The sequence below is a fragment of the Crinia signifera genome, chromosome 4, assembly GCF_055691185.1.
Source record: "Crinia signifera chromosome 4, ASM5569118v1, whole genome shotgun sequence".
Classification (NCBI taxonomy): domain Eukaryota; kingdom Metazoa; phylum Chordata; class Amphibia; order Anura; family Myobatrachidae; genus Crinia; species Crinia signifera.
The window spans coordinates 208,718,786-208,739,076 of NC_139220.1; the positions used below are offsets into that span (position 1 = coordinate 208,718,786).

General features: G+C 42.7%; 1 protein-coding gene across 2 annotated transcripts in view; it reads right to left on the minus strand.

Moving 5' to 3' along the window:
• Positions 1 to 20,291, minus strand: part of RORA (RAR related orphan receptor A) — a 416,981-nt gene that overhangs the window by 164,131 nt on the left and 232,559 nt on the right. The window lies entirely within an intron of this gene.

The following is a 20,291-nucleotide window of genomic DNA, read 5'->3' on the forward strand; positions in this document are numbered from 1 at the left end:
GTGAGGCCATGCGGATGCATGCTTTACAAACATAGCTGTAGGCCTATAATTTGTACAGCAATGTCCTAAATTTAAAATAGTAAGGAGTGCTTAAGCCACAACAATGTCATAACCCTTAAATAGCACAGGCTAATTGTGAGGTTAGAGGACAGTCCCCCAAAAACAAAGTACCAATTGGGATACAGCATACATTCATTGATGAAGGAGTAATTGAATTAATGTTATTTACTATGTACAGTATGTGTTAACATATTTTTTTTTAGTACTGTGTTTACAGCAGACCCATCTTCAATGTAGTTTCTAAATGTATGTGGCCTTCACACATAACTCTGAACTTTTTATTATGTACAAATACAACAAACATTTGTGTATGTTATATATTAATTTTTTTTTTTATCCCTTCACTACAGACACTGAACAGCAGCAGGAGGAGGTGGCAGCCCTTATTCGGGAGATCTTCCTGACCCTTTTTTATTTTCAACTTCTTTTTGGCCTACTGGAGGCCCGCATTTAATTTTTTTTTATCCCCCCCCCCCTTATTATGTTTGTAATAAATAAAAGTTGATATTGTATTATAAATTGCCTGTGTTTTTAATAATAAATATGTTAGAGGGCTTGTAAGGGTAGGTACATACAGATGTGTAATGTAAGTTATATTAGTAATTTGAGGTGAGGGGTAATGATTGATGTGTAAATGTGTGTGTTTTGGAGTAAAATAACACATAGTGAAAATGCATGAATGTTTAATGTTTTTCGATTAAAACATCACACATAACATCAGGGTAGGTATACATGTTACACATTTTGGACAAACTAATTATGGACATAATTTAGTACATATACAGAAACACCAACATAACTTGATTTAAAAGTAACAGCAATATGGGGACACATAGATAGTGATTAAAATGCCACATTAGAACATAACAAATATACATGTAATGTGGTTTAAAATGTAGTTTTATTAGGTCTTTATTAAGGTAGACAATTGAGTTAATAGAAAACAATAAGTGAATAACAAATAGATTAATTAATCAATTGTCAGATTAGTAGTTGAGAGGCAAGATTTGCAGGTCCATATATGTGAAGGGTATGCCAGCGTGCACGGACGTACGCTCACTCTCACGAGCGGTGACATAAGCTGAGTTTTCCATTGAAAACAATAGGGACCCGTCCGTGCAAGCTGGCGTACGCTCAGATCGCCGCAAGAAGGCGGTGGGGAGACGGAGGAAAGACGGCCGTAGACGGCGCCGTACGCTCAGTCGTACGCTAGTCGACGGAGTGTAAGGGCTGGGCCGACCGCGTACGTTGCCGTACGCTCATTTGTACACCACTCCCCTTCTACGTTATTTCTGCCCGTACGCAAGCGGCCGATTTGTGGGTGGACTTAACCCTAACGGCCGCGTACGGCTAGCGTGCGGTAATTGTGAACGTACGCACGTTTGGCCGCTCCGATCAGAATAAGGCCCTGTATGTGGTCCTGTACCATGGTAAAATCTATCTGGTCTGAATTTCAGGAATATGTTAAATCGAACCTTAATAAAGACTTTGCCATTTCCAAATCTTGGGTGTTTTGGGGAAGATATTCCTCCTCAGATCGCAAACGTTTTTCCCCAGGTACCCGTCTACTGCTTGTTTAACTGGCAGCAACTATTAAAAAAAAACATATTGTCAGAATGGATCTCCCCAACTCCCTCCTCCATTGCTTTGGCTTTTCCTAGAATATCTTACCTGTTCACAATGGACTGGACAGAAACCTCAATACTAAAATAAATATTGACAGCTAAGTTCTTTGATACTTGGCTACCATACATCCACACCCTATTCCCCCACCCCCCCCCCCCCCCTGAAAGCCGCCATTAGAAATAATTTCTCCAATACCACCTGGTATCTCATAGAATCTTTGAGTAAAGATCCTCCATTCTGAAATGCTTATTGATGATTATTATATGGGTGCCCTGTTGTGTTCTAATTTGTTATGCTGATCACACACAATGGGCCTTATTCTGCTCGATACGGTGGGACCGTATACGGGTGGATCAGGTTTTTTTTTTTGCAACTGCGCATGCGTAGCTTTTGCAATGCGCAGGTGCGGCGACCTCACACCGCTCACGGACGGGTTTCTCCATGCGAAAAAACCTGTCCGCAAGAGTATGGTCATTGTGTGCGGCATAGGGGCGTTTTAAGGGGAGCGGCCGGAATAATGAGGAAAACTGGGCGTAAACATGGGCGTACACGGGGGTGTGCACAAAAAATGTTCGGTGCCACAACCGCTCGATCGACGAAAGCACCGTGCATTTTGGGCCAAAAACAGGCAGACGCCAAAGATAGCTCCAGACCACCCCTAGAGATACCGTATGAGAGCGGACGCCTGGGTCTGCCAATTAACGCTGATTACTACACCTGAATGTAATAAGCAATGCTGCAGCCTATTAAGTGAAAACCATGATTTCACTACCTGCAAGCCACACACAGCCCTCAAACACATTGGAAGCAAATATTTCTACACTTCTCTACATGTAAAGGTTGGTTTAATTTTAGGTAAGATTCATTCTAAGACCTTCTTATATATGTCAAGGTAGTTATTTTATAACCATCTACTCCCATTCAGAAAGTGTTTTGGTATACTTTAAAAAGCAGGACACTCAATTCACAGAAGTCGACATGTGTCAACTTTTTCACTGTAACACAAACATAACTTTATTTAAAAGTTAAACCAATGTGGGGACACATAGATAGTGAGTAAAATGCCACATTAGAACATAATAAATAAACCAGTAATGAGGGTTAAAATGTTGTTTTATTAGGGTCTTTATTAGGGTAGACAATAACAGATTTGAATAACAGTTAGAATAATGAATTAATTGTCTTAATTATAGTTCAAAGGCAAGATTTGCAGGGCCATATATGTGAAGGGTATGCCACCGTGCACGGACGTACGATCCCTCTCACGATTGGTGACACACGCTGAGTTTTCCATTGAAAAAAGACGAGACCTGTCCGTGCACTGTGGCGTACGCTCAGATATACGGAAGATGTCGGTATCAAAACGGACGAGACCCGTCCGTATACGGTGGCGTACGCTCTGTTGTACGCCAGTTATCGGTGGCTAAGAGGAGATCCGTCCGTGCACGGTGGCGTACGCTCAAGTGTACGCAACTCCCCATTGTCGGTGTTTGTGACCGTCCGTATGCGGCTGTTCTGTGGGCGGACTTACGCTCACCGTCCACGTACGGGAAACGTAAGGTGAAACGGACCGTACGTACGTTGCACCGACCTAACCAGAATAAGGCCCTATGTACCGTCAATTACTGTTATTTGTCTTGACCAACCAGTTTTATTATTTGTCATACATGCAATATATTGTATTTCTTTAAAATTCCTGTCAATAAAAATATAAAAAATAACTAAATAAATAAATAAAAACAACAGAAAAATAATAAATGCAGGTCAAATGTTTTACTTGTATGTTTACATATGTTCACAAATGGTAGTACAATGAGTACACGGCCTGAAGCTAAATATAGATGCATGCATGCACATACTGTATATATATATATATATATATATATATATACATATTACCAGGTGCACCTGATCTTCCATGTTTAATTTCCATGCTAGATGACCCTCAAATATTTTTGCGAGTGAACCTTTCTGTTAACGGTGCTTTTCTCATACATTAAAGACCCTGACACTCCTTAGTGAATATGGGCCACATCCATTCTCTATTTGGCAGAGGTCTTGTTATCATTATAAACTGAAAGGCTTTCCTGTAAGCTATCACTTTATAGCATTCTTAACTATGACAGTAAAATATGACCGTTAGCAGCCCTGTCACCTTCTATACAAGCTCTGTTCCCCTCCCTCCATGTGACTTTCAGACGCGCAGAATCTCCTTCAGCCATCACGTTCCTCTAATGGGAACAATTCATTTAACCTGGGCTAGATATATAGTTGAACACCACGATAATGTACATAGCATTTAAGGAGGTGCGATTAATCGTGTTCTTCATTTCTGATTGATGCAGAGAAGGGGATCCGCAGACATATGTGTGCAAAGTACTTTCCTGACAGAGACCCTTCCAGTAAATTGCTAACATTAACACAGTGCCATTATCTTCACCTTACATAGAAATACAGATTGTAACAACTAGATTACACTGTCAGATTTACGGTTGTAATATCAATCGTAAAGCTCTGCAGTAAAATAAATGGATGTAACATATACATATATATATATATATATATATATATATATATATATATATATATATATATATATATATATATATATATATATACATATAGAAATGAATGAACAGGCAGCGGCACTCAGAGGAATTTCAAAGTTGTATTAAAAAAAACGTGACCAAACCAACGTTTCGGGGACTAGCCCCTTTGTCAAGGTGCAGGTAGAACGTTCTACCTGCACCTTGACAAAGGGGCTAGTCCCCGAAACGTTGGTTTGGTCACGTTTTTTTTAATACAACTTTGAAATTCTTCTGAGTGCCGCTGCCTGTTCATTCATTTCTACACTTCTGATCCAGAAGGCACCAAGGTCTATTTTACTGATGTGCTGGAGTGCCGGGCCGCAGCTACATATCTATATATACATATATATACACAACAGCACTTTTTCCTTTGGAGGGAAAGAAAACAAGCACTCACGTTTTGGTGAAAGAAATAAATGTATTTCAGACGGTCATCATATTCACCAGCCTGTCGGCAGGGACTGAATATGATGACCGTCTGAAATACATTTATTTCTTTCACCAAAACGTGAGTGCTTGTTTTCTTTCCCTCCAAAGAAAAAAGTGCTGTTGTAATTATCTTTCTGGACCTTGCACCACACCATTGCCATTACTGCAATTGAGTGCCACCTTGCCTATGCATATATATATATATATATATATATATATATATATAGGTTTTATCAAATAGCGTGTATTCACAGAATGGAAATGCAAACCATGAAGTGAATATACACTATTTAATAAAGCCTCTGAGTGCCGCCATCTGATTTTCTGCATCTGTTTACATACATTCAGGAGGGCACCGGGGTCGCGAAACCACGAGGGAGAATGCCGGGCCAGAAGCACGATATATAATATATATATATTATTATTTAAATATTATATATATACGCACATGCGTATGGCTCACAGAACGCATGCGCGAGGCCATCCTGCGATTTATTTATTAACAGTTCTTTATATAGCGCACACATATTCCGCAGCACAGAGATTAGTGGAACATTTACATCAGTCCCTGCCCCAGTGGAGCTTACAATATATATTCCCTAACTAAAGTCCTGCAAGCTGTATCCAAGTTGATTGACAGGAAGTCGGCGTTTGAGGGTGAGTGTCAGATATAGACAAAGCTATAAAGTTGGCAATAGGTGGTCCTGTTCCAAAAGAAAAATTGCGCACACCTAAAAGGGGGCGTGGCCACACTGCATGGGATGTGGTCTTGCAATAAAAGATTACCTTATACTACATACATTCTATGGTGGCGGGTGTTCGTATACAGTGCAATGTAGTGGTCGAAATGAAAATTTAGAAGTGGGGTCTGAAAAAGTGAAGGCTGTAACTATGCGTGCGCCAAAGTCGTGGGTGCTCCAGAAAAGTTGTTTAGTGTACCACACCATAATACCACTAGTACCACAATAGTAGGATCCCTTATACTATCTAGTACTAGTGCCCCTTAAACATTATGCCGCACAGTATGAGCCAAAATTCACATTATGCCACCTGGATTGAGCCAATGACACCCTGATTAAGGCTCCCTGATTGAGGCTGACATGGGCGTCCGGTGGGGTTTCAGCAGCAGCGGTAATACAGAGCAGTGTCCTGTAAGTGCAACACTTCTGGCCAGCCAGGTAATAATAAAAAACACTTCTGGACCGCCCGGTAATAATAATAATAATAATAATAATAAAATTATCTTTATGGCGAATGGGCGCTTCGGTGCACCCCCAGACCACCCGCAGTTTCGCCTTTAGTGTCAGGGAAACCAAGACAGGCCCAGACATTTGAAGGGAAGTCATCTGATGTCAGCTCTGGCCCCAATTGACCTGTTTTTATTGCACTGGCCGAGCACAGGCTTTACACACTGGAAAAATCATTCGATGGTGAGCAACTTGCTTATGGATGTGCTGCTAATCCATTGAGCTTTTTGACAGCCCTGCACATCAATCTGCAGATTTGCACAGGGAGATTTCACTCTGGCTGGGCAGCAATTAACTAGTCACAGGGCTCTGCAAAGAAGGAGGCAAGAGAGCATATTACTGATGACATGAAAGGAACTAGGGAAGAATAAGAGGGTAGTGGGCCCTGGCTGAAAAGGCCATACACACTGGGCGACATTCTGCTGATGGCCGCTGCATTTACTCATTTGAGCGGCTTTCAGCTTCAGCAGTGTGTACGGGGCATCACTGAGCAATGAGTGGTGATGTGTGCTCCTGCATCATCGATGGCCCGGACGCAGGGCCGGCATCACCACTAGGCAACTTTAGGCATTTGCCTAGGGCGCCGGCCACGGGAGGGCGGTACTGAGCCGCAGCCAGTACCGCACGTCACTCAAGGAGCAGCAGCAGGAAAACTCCTGCAGAGCAGGAGAAAGCTGCAGCAGCTGCCAAGCGTATCCCAGCTATTCATCCCAGCACTGCAGGGAGTAGGTACGTGACCAACCCTCAACCCCACCCCCCACCCCCAGCTGGTCAGCTGGTAATTTAAATCTGCCAAACCTCCCCCCTTCTCTTTTTTTGGTCAATGCCATTTTCTATATATTCATTTTTCAATGTGTTCCATTTTAAATATTCATTATATATTAATTTTTAAATGTGTGTGTAACTTCATAAAATGACAAGCTATAATGAATTCGGCCAATACAACCAATGCCAATCAGCACCATACAAAAAAGCCCATACAAATGAATGGGCAGCCACTGATTGGCTGAGACCTCTCTCAACCAATTGCTGATTGGCTGAGAGTGGTCTCAGCCAAGCAATGGCTTCCTATTCTTTTGTATGGGCTTTTTTTTTAAGGGGGGGTGGTGGTGTCGGTGAAACAGGGGCGGTATCCTGTAAATTTGCCTAGGGCGCCTAGATGCCTTGCAACTGCCCTGCCCGGACGCTCATCTTCTGGTACTACCAGCAGATAAGTGGCAGAGTGGACAGCTTTGCATAGCGTCCCACTATGGAAAGCCATCCACCCCAGGGAAAAATCGCTAAAATGGGTAAAAAAAACACCCCAGCAATTTTCCCCATAATTGTTATTCATACACACTCGGCAAAAACGCCCAGTGTGTATGGACCTAAAGAGCTTACATACTAAGGGGAGAAGAGCACAAATGTATATGAATGGTTCTATGATGCCACAATAGAGCAAGGAAATAAGACCCATAATAGGACAGGGAACTCAGCACAAAGCGAAAGCGGCAGGGTCCTGATGGCGTGCTTCTCTCACCATGCCTCCAGCTTATTAGGACCTACTCCCATTCAATGAGTATGGTTTACGTGTAACTCTGAATCCAGCCCCGCCATCAGCATTACACAAGACAAACGATCTGAGTAGAAGACGGTCAATCTCCCTTCAAAAACTATCAGAAACCAAAGTACACACACAGAGCACACGCAGTCCTATAGTAAACGTGCTACTTCAACTCAACGGACTATTATTTTCTCCTGCAGGAATTTATTGCTAAAGAACCCTTTTCTACCTCTTCACTGACTACATAGTATACATTTTCCCCCAAACACAATGAAATAAGCATTGTACTTCTTTATAGAGACACAGTGATACATGACCCTGTAAAATTGGCCATTGCATTACTTAGATGTCCTAAAGCAGTTTATCACAATAAATGCCTGCACATCACGAAGGATTACACATAACAAGGATTACACTATTTCTTCAGTGTACGTGTCCGCACACCAGATGTATGGCGCTGTGGCTTTAATTAATAGTAACCATTTCACCGAGGCAGAAAACTTTTGTCATTTATAGCGTGGGTCTGAGAAAAGACGGTGTTTTAACTAAGAGGAATGGACGAAGTTGTGCTCGGTTTTATGACTCTATAAAGCTTGGCTTTCATGTTTGTTAGCTCCTGCAAACCTTTTACACTTTTACATGTGTTCATATAGAGGTGATCTGGGCCTTTTTTTTTATTATTTATTTATTTATTAACAGTTTCTTATATAGCGCACACATATTCCGCAATGCTTTACAGAGTACAGTTGAACATTCACATCAGTCCCTGCCCCAGTGGAGCTTACAATCTATATTCCCTACCACATGTACATACACACACACACACAGACATTCTAGGGTTCATTTAGTTGGGAACCAATTATAACCTACCAGTATATTTTTGGATTGTGGGAGGAAACCGGAGTACCCGGAGGAAACCCACGCAAACACGGGGAGAATATACAAACTCCGAACAGTTAGGGCCATGGTGGGTGTCGAACTCATGACCTCAGTACTGTGAGGCAGTAATGCTAACCATTACACCATCTGTGCTGCCCTTTTCATCATGTTACAGACACACAGTGAAGTATTTTTATTTTCAGATGTTTTCACAACCAACTTGAAACTAAAATGGTACATTTATCATTCGGCAAAATGCCCCATTACCAGTGAAAATAGTAATAGTGGTAGTTCTAGCTTAGAAGGATACAACAAGGGATGCTATCTGTTCTCTTATCCCCACGACAGGATGGAGAAACAGAACTAACAATTTTCAAACAAATTAATTCTTATTTTAAACTTTTTTTTGTTAGACATGTGGTGACAGGGATGGAAATATCTACTGAGGGTGCTATAGATAAATATGCCCAAAAGTGTTTGTATAACATTGGCCCTTCTTCTATTACCAAATACGATAGCTATCAGCACAAATAATTCTATCTGACAACTAGCAGATTGTGGTGAGAAATGTATTAACATATTTTGAGATGTTTAAAAGATGTAACTCAAAATAAGACACATCTTAAAGGGATATGCTTCCATACATCTGCATGCACTTAATGTAATTTCAATGTATGTGCATGTATGTTTCTGATCCACCACTAGAAGAGCGAGAATGTATGGTATGTGCTTACATCTAAATTCAGACACAAGTTGCATACATACGCACCTATACACATCTTTACATTAGATAAAAATGAAAAGTTTAAGCTTACACTAATACGTTTTGAGCCTTTTGACTTGATTCCGACACATTGGACTGAGAAATTAGGCCCAAATCGTATATGTGCCTAGCCTCCAATTACAAACCAAGGAACTGCATGCATTGTATCTGCTCTGGAGAGCGCAATTGCTGCACGTAATATTTATCGGATCCGGCAGCGCTTGCTGAGATCGCATTCAGTATGCTAAAGGACCACTTATGAAGTATCGTATGCGGTCCAGCCACCGTGCAGGTATCACATTTTTTGGGCTGCTCCCGAAGCAGCCCATATCAGTTGGCCGCATGCGAAGTACTGATCTCGTACTGACCTCCACATGCGCAGTACCGACCTCGTACCGACCACGTGATGCCGGCACCTGTCATCATTGTAGAGGTGCCGGAACTGCAGCGCCGTTCTCTGTATCAGGGTGGCATACAAGACACAGGATAAAAGACCTACAGTAGGGGTTCCCTGTATTTTTGAAACCAGCACCAGGCTGAACTAGTCAGTAAAGTAATGCCACAGCCAGGGGACATGTTTCTCCGGTGGCTGCCGCCATGCTCCATAGGCATCTGCCTAAAGCGGCCTAATAGTAGAATCGGCCCTATATAAATCATCCTTGTCATAGCGTAATAAAACAGACTATTTAAAATTTAAAAATATACATTTCTATAATACCATTTTACACATTAATTGGAGTTTACATACAGTAATTTTTTTAGCCTGAGCAGATGTAGACAGATCTCTGAATAAACCAGATACACTTGAGCAGGGTTAACTGCTAAAATCCCCTTCTAAATGGAAAATGTGATATATTAATTGTGTTTCAGTTCATCTCCTGAGGGAAGCAGAGAAATTATCAAGGAGGGAACTGAAGGAAATTAAAGAGTAGAGGAGCAAGTAAAAAGGGCATTTATAAAACGGGAGCGATCCTCTGTAGGAGCGTACTAATTATACAGGTAACTTTACTATCAAACTTTTACACAAACTTCAGTGTTCCAGTCATGGGGGATCCCAAAATCTGTGATGAATGTTGTATAAGAAGAGAACCCGCTTATACCATAACTTTCAAAATGACATGACAGTAATTATATCAATATGAATGGATTTTAAGTGGAGCAATAGGAAAAGAAATAGGCAATGAGTTTTAATAAGAGTAGTTATAGAGGTGGGTAATATTCTACCCAAGCGATATATTACATCTGTTCATATACAGGACCTAATCTGTTTCTTTAAGCGTCACTGTTTTGGCTATTAGTGGTGCCATAACTTCAGTGCAGGCAGCACTCACAGTGGGGTGCAGGTAAGAGCTGTCGATAATAAGTCCGGATACCGAAGGCTCTCTACAGCAGTTGTTACTGATATCATTGCCTACTGGTGTGCCTTCTGCAACAGTATGGGCAACATTTGTCCCCTACTTGTGTTCATCAGGGCAGTAGAGAGCCTCTCCGGTCCCGGATACTTATTTGGGGTGTGGCCTAATCACACCAGGCTTGGTCATGCACCCTTAAAATAAAACACAGAAATAATTAAGCGCCTCGCTTGCCACACTGCACCCCAACACGCAGCAGTTTGTGCTTGGTCGAGGAGCAGAATTGCTACAGCTGATGCTTTCAGGTAATGGGGGAGTGGTACCAGGAACCCTTCCTTCAGACCTGGGCCCAGGTAATTAGTACCCCCCCTCCCCCATCCCACTAAGTGCATCATATCCAGGGAACATCGGTTACACCATCGTACTTCTGAGTATCTCTATGCAGGAATCTCCCCTTGGGTCTTTCCAGCCGTGAACAAATTTGCAGTGGCTGACTAGGGAACGCACAGAAAATGATCCTGGAATACATTAATTTATTGAACTACCCTCAACCTCACTTTGCAAATACTGTACACTTTCAAATATAGTGTGTGTGCAGTGGCAAAAAGTTGCTCGACTGCATCCGACATTGACACTGCATGCACCCAGGGGTGTAAGTTCATCCCAGTAGCCCGGAGGCAAGGTGGAGTTTGGTGCCCCCCTCACTGTTGTATGTAAATATGTGGAATGTGTGTGTCTCAGCATTCACTGGTGCGTTACAGCTCACAGTACAGCCGCAGTGCGCGGGTGCACCATTGCTTGCTGTAGCGTGTGTGAGTGGTACAGGTGCTCCTTGGAGCCCGGAGGCTAATGCCGTCATTGCCTCTAGGAGTTACGCCCCTGCAAGCACCTCTGAATCACTACACCAGTGACATCTCTTTTTCCTCAAATAAAAACACCTCTGAATCAGGCCCACAGTTATTCACAGATTAATAATCACAAGAGGCTCCTTACTGTGTGAAGGTGAAAGACTTCTAAAGAAGCAACATACAGTAGGAAGGTGTAATTGTTGTCAGCAGCTGAATAGAGGATACTTATCCCACCTAACACTGTCTCTCCTCATTCCACATTACCATATCCACATTACCATAGCACCAAAAGCTGCAGAGCAGCCTCTACCAGCTATTGGCCCTTATTCAGATCGGTGCGGATATTCCCGCATTCTTACGGAGCGGTCCGCACGCCACGGTGTTTTGCCGCATGCGGCCATCGTCCGTAGAAACGCCCACGTGTCCTCCGCATTCGGACGGACTCACTCTTTAAGAACAGGGCGTGTTTACGGACGACATACAAACCATGCGTGTGCGGGAGAAACACTCAGATTCTGCACGGTATTACAGAGTATTACAGAGTATGCTCGGAAATACCGCATCCGAACGGGAGCCAAGCGGTGCTACCGCCCGTAAGCGGAGTATTTACGCCAAACAACCCACTATGAAGTATCTTCTGCAATACATCACATGACCCACTTATTCAACTACCTATCCTCATAAAAAACAGCTTATTTGGAATTGGAATCAATTAGATGCCAATATATCCTTACAAGCATGCCTAACACATGCATTGCACACATTAACCCTTACAGCAATTGAAGTGCAATGGTTTCAATTAAAGCACTGACAAGCGTCCTATTAGTGAGTAATGAGTAAAGGAGTAGATTCTATTGGGTTCAGGTGTTAATGGTTGTAGTCATTAGGCGTACGTTCGCCTACCGCATGAACGAGTGGTGTCCGCAAAGCAATAGTACACTTGTGGACACCGCACATTTCTGCCCTTTTTGATCGCGTGCATTCGGAGTGGTTTCCGAATGTACGCCCCCCAACATAAGTGTACTCCCCCGTGTCCGCCCATGTTTCCGCCCCGTTTTGCCCACTTTGAAACTACGCCCATGTGTCATTCCGCATGACGCCCATAATACGCCCCTATTTCCCGACTGATAGCGGTGAACAGTTTTGGACGGGATTTGGCCGAACTGGTACCGAGTCAAGGCGTGGCACATGCGCGTAGCGTTCTCCACGCATGCGCAGACGCCGTAAAGACGCGATCCGAAAGTATGCGGTAAAGTCCGCGTCAATCAGAATAAGGGCCATTATGTGTTTGCTGTAAAGTAGCCACACACACTTTTATCCTCTGGTAGATACAATGTTAATTATGCTCCTCTGTGAATCGGATCATCACCACACCTCTTTAATTGATGGTAAGTTCATTTGAGGCCAGGGCCATCTGTAAATTATTTCATGTCATTGCATGTATTCGTTTTTACTTGCATTGGCACTTAATATTAAAGTTAACAATAACAATTTATTTCTCAAAAACTTGTTTGGGCGCGGATCCCATTCATCTCGTGGTCAAACCATCAGAGATATCTACTGTGGTCCCCTTTCTTCAGTTGCAATAGGACTCTGAGACTCACCAAGCAGCTTGACTATGCTAGCTTTAAATGGATTACGAGTTGTTAGGTTGACAATGTCCAGGTCGACAGTCAAAAGGTTGATCATTATTGGTCGGCAGACAAAAGTTTGACACATGAAAAAGGTCAACATGTATTAGGTTGATATGGTCAAGAAATCGACACAAGCAAAATGTCGACATTTAAAAAGGTCAACATGGAAAGATCAACATGAGTTGTTTTTTTGTAGGGGTATATGTTGTGGCCCCTCAGATGGCTTTCTGTGCTCGTGATACTTCGGGCACAGTATTATATTCCGTAGCCACGTCCACTGGGATGGTAACATATGAGCAAGTCCTTTTTTTGGGGAAAAAAAGTAAAAAAAAATCACGTTGATCTTTTCCACATCGATGTTTTAATGTTGACCTTTTGAACATGTTGATCTAATACATGTCAACCTTTTTCAAGTGTTAGTCTAGTGGTCAACCTTTTAACTGTCGACCTAATGGCTGCATCCCCTCTGCATGGTTACCTATTGTAGCCTATATGCTATTACTGCAAAAGTTACTGGGAGAGGGATTCTAAAGGCCACACTCCGGTAATGGCCACATTAACATACATAGCAATTAAGGCTGAAAAAAGACATTAGTCCATCGAGTTCAACCTATTTGACTTGTAACTACTGACCTGAGTAAGTCATATCTATAGGATTACCTTAGTGGCCAAAAATGCATCCAGTTTTGATTTAAATTCAAAGTTCCAGAATTTTACTGCTCTAATGGTGAAGAATCCTCTTCTTAATTCAGTACGGAATTTATTTTCCTTGAGCCTCAGTACATGCCCGCGTGTTCTAAGTATAGGCCTTCTAATGAACAAATAATCTCCCAGTTCCATATGATTTCCTTTCTGTATTTGAACATACTAATCATATCACCTCTCAACCTCCATTTCTCCAGTGAAAACATATTCAGCCTGGTTGACCTATCTTTATAGTCTAGTGATTTGAGACCTTTTACTAGCTTAGTTGCCCTTCTTCTGTACCTGTTTCAATTCATTTATGTCCTCTCTAAGGTGCGGTGCCCAGACCTGAACACAGTGTTCCAAGTGTTGTCTCACCAATGCCTTGTAAAGAGGCACTATCACATTGGCATCCCTTGAATACATTACCCCTTTTAATGCATGACAGTGCTTTTGCTTTTTTTCTTATAATTAATAACTTTACATTTATCAAGGTTAAACTGCATTTTCCACCTTTCTGCCCATCCTTCCAGTTTAGTTAAGTCACTTTGTAGTGTATCCACATCCTCTCCCGAGTTAATTTACTTACTCAATTTCGTGTTGTCCACAAATATTGTAATTTTACTCACTACAAACTTCCTATATCATTAATGAATATATTAAACAAGGTGGGACCCAATATTGAACCTTGCAGGACTCTAATGTGGACCTTAACCCAGCTGGAATGTATGCCATTTACCACCACTCTCTGACCCCAACCAGTTTTTAATCCAATTAAAATTTTATCTCCTAACCCTAAATTACCTAGTTTTATTAATAACCTTTTATGAGGCTCTGTGTCAAAAGCTTTGGCGAAATCAAGCAGTATTACATCAACAGATTTCCCTAAGTCCAGCACCCTACTGACTTCCTCATAGAGGCTAATTAAATTAGTCTATTTTTGACAAACCCATGCTGAGACTTACTTATTACTTTCTCCTGTTCTAAGAAAATTTGGATACTATCTCTTATTATTCCTTCTAATATTTTCCCCACAATGGATGTAAGGCTGACCGGTCTAAGATTTTCAGGGTTAATTTTGCTACCTTTCTTCCACATTGGTACTACGTTAGCTATGTGCCAGTCACTTGGTACCGTCCCCGAGTTTATTGATTACTCGAATATCAGATATAATGGTAGTGCTATGACAGAACTCAATACTTTTAGTATCCTAGGGTGTATTTCATCTGGGCCAGGAGATTTGTTACTATTTAGGTTCTGTCATCTATTTTTGACTATTTCCTCACTCAAACATACAGTTTGGGAGCAATCAAGAGCCGAGAATTTAATCTGTGGGAGATCTTGTGAAGATTCTCCTTGTAAATACTGAAGATATTTTCCTTCCTTAACTGTTTCCCGCTACTAAAACTATAGATTTTTTTGGGATTAGATTAGCTATCTGCGGCTATTTTACTTTTAGTCTCTAATTTAACCATCTTGATTGCATTTTTACATTTCTTATTACATTATATTCAGCAAATGATTCGGGTGTCCCATCTTGTTTAAATGCTTTGAATGCCCTCCTTTTTTTCCAGGAGAAGTGGTGGAACTAATTTCCCATGCCACCTTAGCTCACTACTATTATGCTCAGCCATTGCCGGTGCTAGGGTGTACGGTGCCTCCTGCAAATTATAATAGACTTTAAAAGAAACAGTGCGTGCTGAAGGTGTGCACTACAAAAATGGGTGTGGTCTCGCAATAAAGGGGTGTGGACACATAATAGTACCCCTAATTCAAATTACACCAGATACAGTAGTAGCACAATCTAATTCACATTATACCACATAGTAGTGACAATTATTCATAATTTACGACACACAATAGTACCCCTTATACACATTATGCCACATAGGTATGTCTCTCACACAGAAAATTCCCACCATAGATGTAGTTCCCAAACTGTGTGCCTAGGCACACTGGGGTGCTGCAAGGCTCGTGCAGGGGCGAAGCAAGGCTCGTGCAGAGGTGCCTCAAGTTGGTGGACAAGGACCAAATCATATTATTTATGAACAAAGTGATACAGTACACAATCTCTGATTGACTGGCATCTAGTTCTTCCCACCACTAGCTCTATTGGAAGGATAACTGGAGGAGGCCGGCTAAGACACTTGTGCCACCTGCCCACCACATTTATTAATGTGGGAGGTGCAGCAAACAGTCTCATAAATCAGAAAACCAGTCCTATACAGAGTCCCGGCTGGGCAAGGTGGGATGGCGGAGGTTGAAATAACTGACAAAACTTACTTTAATCCCTTGTGGTAAATAAAAATGAGATGTCCATTTTCAGCATCCATGCATGCAGCAATGCTGATTGGCCATCTTTATATACCATAGAAACTTGCATCAGTCCTATAGCAGGGGTTTCTCCACATGACCACAGCCTTCTACATCTGCAGCTCCTGACTGTTACATTACAGACTGGATTTAAAAAGGGACAGTTAGGAGCTGATTGGCTGGTGATAAAGTACCAGACACTTTAGTACCTTTCCTCCCGTATCACTGCTTTATATATCTACCCCTCAGACACCACTTGTATTTGCCTGATTTACTGCAAGACTATATAATAGAGAAGTGGTAGTCAATCTGATACACTTTGGAGCAGCATTGGGTGGCCTTCTAACCTTTTTAAAACTGCATATATATATATATATATATATATATATATATGTATATATATATATATATATATATACTGTGATAAAAAATGATGTTATTACCTGCTAGCATGATTGGGAGCAAAGTATGAAACTGGCCTTCTTTGAAAGGTGCATATTTATTAAATATTTATTTACTGTACTATAGAGCTCCACTCCTCTTTGGTCATTCCTTACAGCAGGGGTAGCCAACTCCAGTCCTCAGGAGCTACCAACAGTTCACGTTTTCCATGTCTCATCACAGACTCACAAGTGAAATAATTAGCTCCACCTGTGGATCTTTTAAAATGTGTTATGGTGTGTACACACGGTGCGAGTACCGTGCGATCCCGACGTGATCAGATCGCATCGCACAGCATGCATGCGATCTGCATACAACTTTCACTATATAGTCCAGATCTGCACTATATAGTCAATGCAGCCAAGACTTTTTGCTTGCGATACGTGAACGCGCACCGTGATCACATCGGGATCGTAAGGGTTAAAAATCCATGCAATCTGTATGCGATCTGCATGCAATCCCGATGAGATTTTGACTATATATTCAAAATCTCATGCAGGTTGTTCCCGTGTGTACACAGCATTAGTCAGTAATGAGTGCAGCTGTGCACCTGTGAGGTGAGCTGGAAAACGTGAACTGTTGGTAGCTCTCGAGGACTGGAGTGGGCTACCCCTGCCTTACAGCAAGTGACGACGCCCCTTAATGGGTCTCGGTGATTACATTCCCCTATCTAGTGGGACCTTCAAGTCATGTCCAACACAGAAACAAGGTAAATACTGGATGCTTTTGCATGAATATGCTGCGCAATATAAGAAACTGTAAATAAATAATAAATAAATAAATGTAGCCAACACTGCAACTGAGATTTGAAATCGATGCAGGGTTTTTTCTGCAGCCACAGTGTCATGATTGGAGGCCATTTTGTCATGAGCGACCGCCATTTTTACGCCAGAAGGAGCGCAATTGTACCACGCCATTCTTCCCTAATCGTAAATGTAATAGAGAAAGTGACCTGCCTCTGCCCTGGATGGTTGGGAGGACTAGGGGGGGGAAGCAGGAAGGCAGATGGGATCTCTTGCCTTTGAAGTCCATGCTCTGTTTACAATACTGTTTCTGATATGGTGTGCAATCTACTCATCCTGTATTTTTATGTGGGTAAAAAGGTTATTGCAACAACCCTTGCTCATCTGTTTGAAACCTCAGAGGTTATCTCCTTCCCCCCTGCATCTATAAATCTTGTATTGAAGTCCAGGATCTCTGGCAAATGTCTTCCCAGACCAGAGAGATGTCAGGAAAGCAATTCCCTTAGACCTCTAGAATGACACCTTATTTGAGATAAGAATTAGCAGGGGGTGATTGAATGGCTAAATTGCTAAGCCTCAAAAGAGAAGTCAATTAGCCAGCCCCTGGGGATATCCTCAGGAAACCCCTGGACAAGGAAGATTCCTGAGGTGGGGGCTGTGATTGTGTGTGTTTTTGCCAATCTTAAAAGTGTGTGTCTCACAAGACATGACGTTCATTTTCTTGGGAATGGGACGGGTCCGATACCTGTCTCTGAGATGATCCAGTATCCGGAGAGGTTTCCACTCCAAATCCCGCTTCATGCTGTGTGTCCTTGAAGTGGTTTGTTTCTTTATTCCCATTTTGTTTTATTTTGAAATTGTTTTTACGTTTGACTTACCTATTAATCATTTTACTTGTAACTTATGTTTTCTGTAATATACTGTAAGCCTTGTAGTGTTTTCACTTAATTAAAAAGTCATAATTAGTTCTGGTATCTGCTGTTTTCCAGCCCAAGCCTCTGACGAATTGCCAGAGCGCTACCCTGTAACTCATAATTTGGTGTGTCGGCAGAATCAAAGCTGTCGCGGACTAAGTCCAAAAAGCTTACTTTGATTGGTGGCAAGCGGAAACGTGGTGAAATACGCACACGCTTGGGATACTCAGTGAAAGTGTCACGTGGCCGGGATACTCAGATTGTCGTATCTGGGGAATCGCCGACTAGGGTCGTGACAAACTGGTGGCCAGCGGTGGGGATATTTCAAAAAGCATTTTTTGTTTTTATTTGGATAACTTAAGTGAATACATTTCACCAGATACCAAAACTCAAGGCTTATGTAGTAGTGTAAGTCACTGTAAAAGCATTTTCTGTTCCCCATCCCTGTTTTATTATTTTGGAGAAGTAACTGCAGCAGAATGGCAGCTACTTATAATGAGGCACAGATTAAGTGGAGATTGAACTGTGACTCTATGGAGGAAGATACAGAGCATCACGATGGCGGACTTGTGCGTGAGAGTTCACCAGCCAGGGCTACTGAGGTAGCAGGAGGTGGACTTCGTACTGAACTTTTACTTTCTGCGGAAATTAATAGTGTGAAGTTGGATCGTGATGTGGTCTCTGGTATCAACCGAGTGGAGCCTGCCAAGGGGCAGACCAGGGAACAGATGATCCAAGTCCTCAGAGATGCGGACCAGCAGGTAGCTGGGGGGAATCAAGCGGATTCCAGGTCTGAGGTTGGGAATCATTCTGGTTCCAGAACAGAGGAAGAGGAGAAGCGGACAATGAAGATTGCAGGCCCCACACACCGTGGATTGGATGCCTTCAATTACTGCTCTGCCTTGGATCTGTATATGCAAGAGGCTCTGAAGTATGTGAAAGAGCCAGATAATGCCGTGGTGCTGAAACTGATAATGCAGTTTAATAAAAGGGAGTCCACTGCTGCAAAGGAAGCAGCAGATCGCAAGCTTCAGCTGGAACTAGCTAAGCTCAGCTGGCAGCCTGTGGCAGTGGATGCAAATTTCAATGGACTGCGTCACAAGGATTTCCCTGTCTTTGAAACACACAGGGAGAGCAAAGTAAATGCCGGCTTGGTTGTGGATAACCAGCTGGACCTGGACTTTACTCAGGGGACTGGCATTTCTGCTAGTACCAGGGAGACTGGAGGGTGCATGGCAGTCACAGAGGCTGCGGAGTACCAATCCCCTATGGTACCGGAGGAGTCCAGTGGGTATATTGACCCAGAGGAGGATGATGATGTGTTTACCCTAATGAGCACAGAGGAACTAACGGAAGAATGCCAGCTGCAAGGTATCTCCTGCCACAACCATACTCGTGGGGAGATGATCACGCAGCTCACCCAGGCAAGGGACGATGAGTACAATGCCTTCAGCCAGTATCGTGCAGCATTTCGTGTCTGGGGTCCATCTGCGTCTCCTGAGGTGCTGCTGAGAGAGCTGGGAGAATGTTACCAATTCGCGCAGCAGGAGGTCGCTGCTTGGAGAAAGCTGGATACCCCATTTTGGAGAGATCAGTGCCGCCGGGTAGATGCAGAGTGGCATCGCCTAGAACAGTTGCTGTTACCAGCTCTGGAAGTAAAGTCCCAGTTTAAACTGCTGGGAGAAGCAGAAGCTGAGGATGTCAGCAGCTTGCTCTCACCAGGAATGCCCTACCAGGGCAAGGTGCCTCTGCCTACTACAGTCGTCATGGAACCTGCTCCGGAGACCTCACATCACAAGGCCCAGTTTAAACTGCTGGAAGATGTGAGCAGCATGTTCCCATCCGTTGCTCCAGATTTGTTGCCGGAAAAAGAGGCTGCCTGCATAGTGAAAGTATGCAGGGAAGGGACAATGTCGGAAAGAGGAATGGGACTTTCTGACTGCATGCACACAAATGTGTGTGGGACTACTGATGTGGGACTTTTATTCACTCCACACATATGTGTCAATGTTTTACCCACTGTCGCTGACCCTTCTGAACCATATGATGCATCTCAGGTAGTATGTAACCATGCTGAACATTGCAATGTTGTGATTTCTTGTGAAACTCCTGGGATGATCTGTGATAGTGCCGTACCTTCTGTAGAGGTAAGGGAGGGTGAGTTAGAGACAGGTATAGTGGGTAATCCTTGCCAGTTTGTGGGGTTAAACGAATGCCCTAATCTACT